Below are 10,997 nucleotides of genomic sequence, written 5' to 3' on the forward strand. Positions count from 1 at the left end.
GACTACCGATGTTTGTTATTAGTTGTTCATCCAATGTTGGTTTGGGGTTATTGTTTGATTGTTTACTTTCAATATGACGCGGAAGGATAGAACAGTTCAGAAAGTTAATATTTTACGGATGTGCTTACTGGACAAAGGAGAAACATTAGAAGTCTTAGTGCCCGTTGGTATTGAAAAAGGCATAGCAGCAATAAGATAGATCATATGGATTGTTTTAGCCGCCATTATTTCACCCTACAATAAAAACTATTGTTTAGGCTACCACTACTTCATCTACTGCGTTGGATCGTCAAATTCTTGAATAGTTTATACATTTCCTTACTCTCAATTATATAACCATATTTGTATCTACCTCTTATTTAGGTCGTTCCTCATCCAGTACTTCATGTATTCCTTCATCTTTATGGATCTTGTACTCTGGTGCATCTCATCATATGTTACCTTACTTGTCATCCTTTGTTTCCTTGCCTTATGGATCATCCGTTTCTTTCATGTCTGCAAGTGCTACACATATGCCCACAGATGGTGTTAGTTTTGTTGCCACTCCTCATATCTCTCTTAAATATGTATATTATTGTAGCATCCCCAGGCGCACGTACAAGATATTGTCACTCGACAAAAGGTCTTCCCAAGGATCACCCATCATGGTATTAGGGGTGTGTATAAAACCACACAAAACATATAAACCGCCTGCATAGTCGGTCAAAGGAGGAGTTGGTGGAGCAGATCCGATGTGGTGGTCAAACCACCCTTATCCACCATAAAATGAAGCACAAACTCTAGATATAGACTTGAAATGCATCAAAAACACCGTTGTTAGTGGTGTTTGTAAGGTCACACCTTATGATCTGATAAGTGAAACACTCTATATGCTAAAACACTATATATGCTAACTGCCAGCGCCAACGCCACATTACCATCAACACCAATATCGTAAGTCTATCAATGTCAGAGTGTAGTCATATTATCATATGTAATCTTTGTATATTAGGTAATTATACAGATATACATAGAATAGATAACAAATTCGGTAACCTTATGATCAGGACCAGTTCTTATTATAGACTATAGATTAGATACAATCCCTTCAATCAATAGATATACTTGTATAGTTTAGTATATATTCAACATTCGGGTGAAACCATAATTAGTGTCTCATAGAATGTATTGGTGATTGTGTTTGTGACAACTCATTTTCTTGGTGAAACCAACCCCTTTCTTGGTGAAAGACAATTTGGTGAATCCTATGTATTATTTACTTTTTTTGTTCTTTATTTTGTTTAATAATTTTGTTCTTGCTTGTTACTCTTGAAGTGTATCTGATCGACACAAACCTTTAATTGGTATCATAGTAGATTTTTTTGATACATTCAAGTCATTATGTCGACCTCTTACAATCTAAAATCGAACGGTTGTAAGAAGCTTCCTCTGTTTGATGAACTCAACTTTTCTACTAGCAAATCAGAGGAAATGTATGCTTTAGAGGTCATTGATCTTGATATTCTCGAAAGTATCAACAAAGGTCCCATCGGTGTTATGCATCAATCATCTAATGATGGTGCATCTGATAGTAAGCAAAAACGAAAATTTGTGCCGGGATACAATAAGGAAGAAAAAAGGCTAATAAATCTCGATCTAAAGGCGAGAGTTTCTATTGGAAACTCATTTCCTTACTTTGTCTATCGTTTGGTTCAAAATTGTTCCATTGCTCAAGAAATGATGATCAAACTATCATGTGTTTTTGAAAGAGAAAATATCTCAGATGATGAAGCCTCAACAGGTAAATGTCTCATGGCCCAAATTGTTAAATCTCACGCTGACACATCAAATGACTGTATTGACACTCTTGACGTTGATCCTTCTCAAGCTGATATAGACTTTAAGGAATGGGACTTAACCTCAAAGCATCAGGTAAAGAGTCTTTTTTCTGTAGAAATCCTTGAAAAAATTGACATGATTGATCACTTATGTTTTGATTTTTCTGTTTGAAAAAAAGAAAGAATTTCTCTCAGATTTGAGTTTGAAAAACTTAATTAAAAAGTCTCCCTTGTCGAAAAATCTCTTTCTCTTTTAAAAAAGGAAAACACTTGTATCTCACTAACAAATAATTTTCTTCACTCTCAAAATAGAAAGAGCTATTTATCTTACTAGAAACATTCAACTTATTTTAAAAAAATGGGCTTCTTAGCACTTTAATGTCACAAGAGTTATTAATGCTCAGATTCCAGATCAGTGTAAAAAAATTCTTGGAGGCAATAAAGAAGGTTTCGTTTCCTTAATAAAAGTGTTGAGACTAAACAAACCTTCTACAATGCTGATTGTTTAGTAAAAGATTTTAAAAATAGATTTGTGAATTCTCATTTTATAAATCAAACTTCAATTGACACTCATTGATCCACTGATTCTAATGGTAACACCATATGTGTTTCTCAATTATCTACTCTTTATCTTTCTCACCAACCTCCTCATCGTGAGTATGTTCTTCCCTCCACTAAGATTTTGATAAAATTTCCAATAAGTAAGGGTGAAGTTCACTCATTAAATTAAATTCTTAGCATGTTTCTTTAGTGCTCCATTAGCATCTCTGAACCTGAAGATCAATCAATGTCTTCTATTTTGGATGACTCATCAATACCTCATGAGCCACATAACGAGGTATCATCTGAGCATGCCATCGAGAAGACTCCTTGTTCCAGAAATAAAAAAAAAGAAAACTTAAATCAAAATCAAATGTTAAAGGAAAGAATCCTAGAATCAAAGTTTGTTATCGATGTCGTGATGCTTCTCACAAAGTTAGGAAGTGTTCATTGGAAAAGAACTCCACTCGTGCTGACAACATCATTACTCGTAATGATAAGTGGATCAAAAAGGCAAATTCTTTGAATTGTCTCCCTGATGATTGTTATAATATCTTTTCTTAAGTGACCCATTGCAGGATAGGTCAGTTTATATTAACGGTATGTTTTAGTTTCAGGGTAGATACATATGACCGGATTAAAGTCTCTTTTGGAAGATTTCATAAAGAAGGATGGTCCTACTGTTACATATGGAGATAATGGTAAGGGAACTAGAAAGGGATATGGAACCATCAAATGCAACTTTTTTGTGATAGAGAATGTCTCCTACGTGAAAGGTCTTCAACACAATCTCATCTCAATCAGCCAACTGTGTGACACTGATTATGAAGTTTATTTTAACAAGAAAGAAGGAAAGGTTGTTGATCAAAACAATGTCACTATTCTAACTGCTAATCGATAGAATAACATTTATGGATTGGATATGTTTTCTGTTGACAACTCTCTTTGTCGCTGCTTCTTGTCTCGTGCTCAATCTCATCTAAATTGGTTGTGCACAAGAGGTTATCTCATTTGAATTTCAAGAGTATATTAAAGATTTTAAGGAATCAGCTTTTAAGAGGAATTCCTAAAATACAATTTGTTACAGATAAGCTTTGCTTAGCGTGTGAAAAGGGAAAGAAAACCAAGTCTTCATTCAAGCCAAAGTCATGTTCTTCCATCATCAAACCTCTTCATCTCCTCCGCATGGAACTCTTTAGACCGGTCTCGATTAAGTCAAGAGATGGGAATAAATATACTCTTGTTATTGTTGATGAATTCTCAAGATTTACCTGGGTAGTCTTTTTAAGAAAGAAGAGTCATGCCTCTGATGAAATCATTTCTCTCATTAAGCAATGGAAAGTTCACTATGATCACATTATCAGGCAATTACATAGTGATCATGGAAATGAGATTAGAAACTCCTCCCTAGAAGATTTTTTCTCTAACTCTAGAATTTCCCATAATTTTTCTACTGTTAGAACCCCTCAACAAAATGGCATTGCTGAAAGAAGGAGCAAAACACTCATTGAAGCTGGAAGAACTATGGTTGTTGAAGCTTGTCTTTGTTTGTCTTTTTGGGCTAAAGTTGTCAACACAACGTGTTATAACCAAAACCGTTCAATCATTGTTAAGCGTCATGGGAAAACTACTTAAGAGCTACTTAGGGGAAGGAAACCAAACATCTCTTACTTTCATGTATTTGGGTGTGTTTGTTACAACTTGAATCAAAGAGATCAACGTTCAAAGTTTGAAGTTAAAGTTGAGGAATGAGTGTGTCTAGGATATTCTAGTGTATCCAAAGCTTTCAATGTATTCAATATTTCAACACAAACTGTTGACGAAACAATTAGTGTCCCTTTTGATGAAGACTCATTCATTCATGATTGGATTGATCATCCTTCATCAATTCTGAATGAACTTACTTATAGTCCTTCAGACCATGTTCCTGATTTCTTGCGAAATGGAACTGAGCCTTTTGTTCCTAATGTTGATCAAGTCATCAGCTCACAACCTATCTCTAATGATCAACCTATCATCTCTGAAGAAGCTGAATCATCAAATCAAGAGGATTTTGTTTGAAACAACACGAATGAATGTTCTAATCCTATAATTCTTTGAGTTCATCTTGAATCCTAAATCATTGGAGATGTAAATTCTGGGATTCTCACTCATAGGAGAGTCAGTAGCAACTTTTGCATGTTTGTGAATTTTGTCTCGATGATTTAACCAAATAATTTCGCTACGACTACCATGTTAGAGAAAATGTTTTTGTGTTTGTGTGAAGTGAAAACTAAGAAAAGAATCACTTGTTGCTTGCTAATTTGAGGATCCATTACTTAATCAAGAAATTAGCCAACTAATTGTTGGATAAGGTGTCTAACTCCATAACTATATTTGAGATGTACTTGACCCGACCCGGCATGGTCCATTTGGGTTGCACTTCACCCGAACAATTTATGGATAATATTTTGAGAATAGTATGTTTATGATTAATTAACATATTATAAGTTCTAATATATTAATAGGAAATCATATTATTTAATTAGTATTGATTTATAATTAATTTAGAATTAATTTGGTGATAAAAAAGGTGACTAATTAAATATGGGCTCTTGTATTTATATAGTATGGGCTATTGCTTATTTAGAATGGGCTAGGCTTGCATGGAAAGTTCATGGATAGTCCATGGAGATTTAACCCATGGATATAATGGAAATGAAAGGTTATGGGTATTAGGGTTTACAGGAATGTAACCCTAATCCACCACACTATATAAAGGAGTCCTTGGCACTTGAAATGGCACTAGTGTGTGTGAGAAATAAGGTGTTGCCGATTTCAAGAAGAGTGCTTCTATTCTCTCAAGTTTCCAAGTTTGTCGTGATTTGTGACTTCCATTTGAGGCATCCACATTATTGGTGCTAGGCTCTCAAACTCCAAGTAATCAACCACTACTAAAAGGTATGTAATTCTACTAGTGTTTTATGATTCAAGTACTTTATAACATGCTAGCTAGGATGTAAACCTTGGAAATTTATTATTTGCATGTATTTTATAGAAAACATAGATCCAAGGTTTCTATGGTCGCATGTACACCATAGGAGTGTTAGAATGCTCAAAACCCAACAGTGGTATCAGAGACTAGGCTTGTTTTCTTGATACTTGATGCAAATTGTTGAAAAAACTCAAGAAATATGCATTCTGTTGAGTTAACTCGCCGAGTCCATGGGGGGACTCGACGAGTCCATGTGTATCTTCATCCTACTCGTCGAGTAGTAGGAAGCCCTGAGTGCTGATTTTCGAGTTTTGCTGCTGGAAATGGACTAGAAACATTACCCTAAACTGTTTTGGTTTTATAAAACTTGTTTTAGATGGTGTAATGGTTATGCTAATCCATTTATAATGTCTATTATCAAAATTTCAAGTTTTGTTTGTGTTCTTGAAATTGTTTATATGAATGTTCATACACTTATGAGTTTAGAAGATCATAGGTTATTATGTGCAATTACTTGATTGATTTAATTCTTGATATTGATATATTTTAATGGAATCCATAATGTGTCCTCATGTTATGGATTACCAAAAGTCACTCTTTTAAAAGGCCATTAAATAAACACATAATTTGCAAAAATGAAGAGTCTTTATTTTAATAACTCATAAATTATGAAGTTGGAAAGTTTTGAATAATTGCAAAACTTGTCCTCAAGTTTTGGAACATGTAAAGTCACTTTAAAAACTTTAGTTCCAACACCTAGAATTTTAAAAGTTAAAAATCAACCGTTATACTTTATAATATTATAAGTTAATAATATATATATATATATATATATATATATATATATATATATATATATATATATGTATATATATATATATATATATATATATATATATATATATATATATATATATATATATAGATGTATGTATAAGAACAAGTCGTTTTACCGTTAGTAGGCCTCATTCACGAAGCCAGTCTATAAGGGGGGTATAAGGTTGTTGCCTATAAAATGGCAGCTTAATGGGTGTCCACTCTCACCCACCGCTTCCTTGACTGGTGGAGGGTCGTTAGCCGAACGGGTAGGACAAGGACTTTAATCCTCATTAAAAGTATGATGATTGTAAAGTAACTAAATGTTTTATAAATTCCCAATCTTAGTTACTTTAGGAAAATGTGAATAAGGTGCTAACCCATGAAATTACACTTTGCACTTTGATTAAGTCATTAGTGGAGCGTGTGTGGTTAACCGGCACATTAACCTGGATTTAACAAAGTATGCAAAGGGTGGCTTAAGGTTTATCATAGATTGGTGGAGCGTGTGTGGTTAACCGACACATCGATTAGGTGATAAACATTAAGGGTACCAAGTAATTTGCAAGGTTACTTCACACCTTGTTCTATGATCATCGACATCCCAGTCACAAAACTTGAAGGGCACACTCGAGATTTAAACATGCCATTGAAAAGTTCAATGAATCTCAAAGAATCTAGGAGTTTCAAAACCAATTAAAACCTAATTGTAACACCCAGTTTCCCAGGTATATTGATTTATGTTGTATTTCTTTAATTATGAAAGGTGACTCGACGAGTTGGTGCTTAGACACGTCGAGTTTGGTCGCGACTGGATGACGTGGTTAATGAGGGGACTCGACGATTCAGGGGAGTGACTCGCCGAGTCAGAGTTGGCGATAGAAACCCTAATTTCTCGGGTTTGGGACCTATTTAAAGGCCCTTATGGCCTTCAATTGCGGTTACCAGTCCATAAAGTGAAACCCTAGAGTGCTTGAGCGTTTTGAGAGAGAAGGGAAGCCATTCTTGATCTTTGTGGTGTTGTTTAGCAAGAAGAAGGAGGTCCTAGTCAAGAGGAAGAAAAGGAGGTTGCTATTCTGTGGATTTGAAGCTAAGATCATCGTATTTGAGGTATTAATTCGAATCTTCTTCTGTTTTATGAAGAATATATGGATTTAGGGTTTCTTGTGCCCTTTGCTAGGTTGTTTTGATGTCCAATAGTCCCTTTCTGGTGATGAGGCTTTGGATCTGGATCCATAGAGGTCCAGAGAGCCTTACTCATCAAGCTTTATGTAGAGCAATGGAGGTTATGACATTGGGTTATGGTATTTGGGGCTAAATCATCATATATGGTCAAATAGACGTTGCATGTGCATCAAGATAGAGACTTTACGTGATTATTGACCTTGGGAAGGCTAGATCTAAGGATTAGAGGAATAGATCTGGCCTCAGAAGGTTGTTTGAAGTTGTGCACGTAATGAACTCGCCGAGTCCAAGAGTAGACTCGACGAGTCGGAGCGGGTTGTTCCGTGACTCAGACCAGTGGATGACTCGCCGAGTTGGGTGAGTGACTCGGTGAGTCAGAAAGGAGTTAATGGACTCGAGTTCACGTATGGACTCGAAAAGTCTATGCAAGACTCGACGAGTCAGGTCAAAGGTTGACCGTTGACCAGCGTTGACCAGGGTTGACTAGTGTTGACTTGATAGTGTTAGTCAAACTAGGTCAGGAAAGTATTAATTAGAGATGTATTTATGTTATAGGAGGACGATAGGTCGGGGAATCGACCACGAGTGATTATCCGACATCCAGCAAGGTGAGTCTTCTCACTATACTGTACCTGGAAGAGTATCTATGTGTGACCGGAAGGTCTTGTATGCTATGATGTATGTGCTATATGTGATATGTATGTTATGTATGATAAGGACCGGAAGGTCTACCGGGATTTGGGACGGATGTCCCCTGAGACACATGGATCAGAAGATCCTATAGAGTTGTGGCCTGGAAAGGCGTATGTGCGGTATGTGGTATTTGGGGAACTCACTAAGCATTTATGCTCACAGTGGTTATGTTATGTGTTTCAGGTACAAGCGAGGACCGTGGAAAGGCACCGGCGTGATCCGTACACATTGAGAGGATTTAGGTATTTAGAGATCTTGGGATTTGTTATTGTGTTATCACGTGATACATTGGATTACTCTGATATTTTTATGAATGAAAGTATGTTTTGGAAATGAAAAATTGTTTTGAAAATTTACGTTGTTACAAGTTGGTATCAGAGCCTTGGTTTGAGGGATTCGGGTGCACCTTCGGGCGTATCTGAACTTATAATGAAGATTTGAGAGATTTTCAAAATAAACATTCACAAAATTTTACTAAAGAGTAAAATGTTTTGAAGAGAGCAGAGCAGAGCAGTGTGTACGATCAGCCAGCGCCTGAACGGTGATTTCCCAAAATACCCTTACATTATGTGTTATGAGATATGATGTGATATGCTATGCATGCTAGAGTAGGCTAGGTATTCATATTAGGACTAGAGTGGCCTGATCTGTGATGCCTTAGCCTAGGAAGGATTTTACTGCTATGTGATGCTTGAGAGCGAGTAGGTAGCAGTGAGGAGCTGATGAGAGAGTTACCGAAGGGTAGCCTATGCCAGTGAGATATAGAGTGCCTGTGATCTGGGATCCACGGAGGAGGACTTAGAGGGAATGCTGATGTGGTGTGGACAGTAGTATTGGGCCCGTACTACTGAAGACACCGGAGCAGTGCGCACCCTAAGTAAGAATCATTTGGGTACCAAGGAACAAGTGGGGTGAGTGATCGAGTGCGAGTTTACTCGAGCGATTCTCTGATATTGTTTATGTTATATTTCAGAGACATCATGGTTGGGACACATCACAGACCTGAGCCTAGTGGTGTGAGTAACGAGGAGCTTCATCAGATGATCCACGATGAGGTGGCGGCGGCGATCAGGGCCGAGATTCCAGAGATGTTTGGGTCTATCAAGACCACGCTGATTGAGACCTTCGATGAGCGGTACGCCGCGGTGACTGAGGCTGCTGCTACTGCAGTTGTGGCTGCTGCCAAACCTTAGGGAGGTGACTCGTTGTTGCTACGGGAGTTCAGCAACACGAAGCCACCAGAGTTTGATGGGACGCAGGATCCGATCGCTGCGATGAGATGGATTGCTGATATCGAGGGATGCTTCTACACATGTTCATGTCCGGAGCATCTGAGGGTACGGTTCGCGTTGAACCAGCTTCGATTGGGAGCGAAGGACTGGTGGAAGTTCGTGACGGTGAGCTTCACTCTTGCAGAGATTTCACAGGTGACCTGGGAGAGGTTCACCACCATGTTCAGGGACGAGTATGTTCCCCCGATGGAGAGGGAACAGTTGGTTCAGGAGTTCTTGACCCTCAAGCAGGGTGTTGATTCTGTTACTGTGGTTACCAGGAAATTTCATGAGAGGGCGATGTTCTGCCCTGAGCTGGTGTCTACTGAGCAGGCACGTATGAGCCGGTATTTGGGCATTCTGAGGAGAGACATTCGGGAGTTCGTGTCGAACTCGACGTATCGGACATTTGCTGAGCTTCAGGCAAATGCCCGGAAGAAGGAGATTGAGTTGGAGACGCAGGCCAGGGAGGAGGCCGAGCCTTAGAGGGTTGATCGGCGGCCGGCACAGTCTCAGCCGGCAGCCAAGCGAGCTAAGTCCGCTGATACGAGATCTGGAGGCCAGAAGGGCCGCACTTGCGGAAAGTGCGGCAAGGGACATGATGGGGTATGTCGATCGGGGGCTTGCTACAAATGTGGCAAGGAGGGGCATATCGCCAACGATTGCCCCAAGGGATTCATGGTTTGCTTTCATTGCAACCAGACTGGCCATCGGATGACCAAGTGCCCGCAGTTACATCAGGGATCAGCACAGGGATCTGCACCTGCTGCTAGGGTTACCGAGGTTTGGCCAGTGAAGGCCGAGGCGCCGAAGGCTCGCGGGAGAGCTTTCCAGTTGACAGCAGAGGAGGTCCGCGCAACGCCCGATGTTGTGGCTGGTATGTATTCTTTATTTATTTATGTTGAATTGAGATATTGTGCTTATATGATGATATGCGTAGGTACTTTTCTTGTGAGTTCTGTACCTGCTTTGGTATTATTTGACTCGGGTGCGAGTCGGTCTTTTATGTCGCTTGCGTTTTGTCAGCACATCAGTGTCCAGTGGGAGGCGTTAAGTTGACCTCTACGAGGTTCCATAGCTGACGAGCGAGCGGTGTATGCTACAGATGTGATGCGAGGATGTGTACTCGAAATCTTCGGTGTTAAGTTCCCGATAGCGATGGGGGACGTGTGTGTCATAGTGGGCATGGATTGGTTGAGCTGATTTGGGGCTGTGATAGACTGCGAGCGACAGTTGGTGACGATACGAGACCCTAGTGGGGGAGTACTTACAGTGTACAGCGAGGGTACCCGATGTGAGTCAGCGTTCTGTTCGGCTGCCAGAGCGAGACAGAGTTTACAGCAGGGCTGCAGCGGATTTGTAGCCTTTGTGATGGACACACGTGAGGCCGTTGGGAGGCCAAGTTCGGTGGATGACGTTGCGATAGTGCGTGAGTTCCCGGATGTTTTTCCCGAGGAGTTGCTGGGTGTGCCTCCCGAGAGGCAGGTAGAGTTCCGCATTGATTTGGTTCCGAGGGCAGCGCCTATCGCCAAGGCGCCTTATCGCCTTGTGCCGTCTGAGATGCAGGAGTTATCCTCGCAGCTTCAGGAGCTGCTGGGGAAGGGGTATATTCGACCGAGTAGCTCGCCATGGGGAGCGCCGATCCTTTTTGTCAAGAAAAAGGATGGTTCCCACCGGATGTGTATTGATTACCGGGAGTTG

This window comes from Lactuca virosa, chromosome 1, assembly GCF_052849685.1.
Source record: "Lactuca virosa cultivar CGN04683 chromosome 1, Lactuca_virosa_CGN04683_v6, whole genome shotgun sequence".
NCBI lineage: Eukaryota > Viridiplantae > Streptophyta > Magnoliopsida > Asterales > Asteraceae > Lactuca > Lactuca virosa.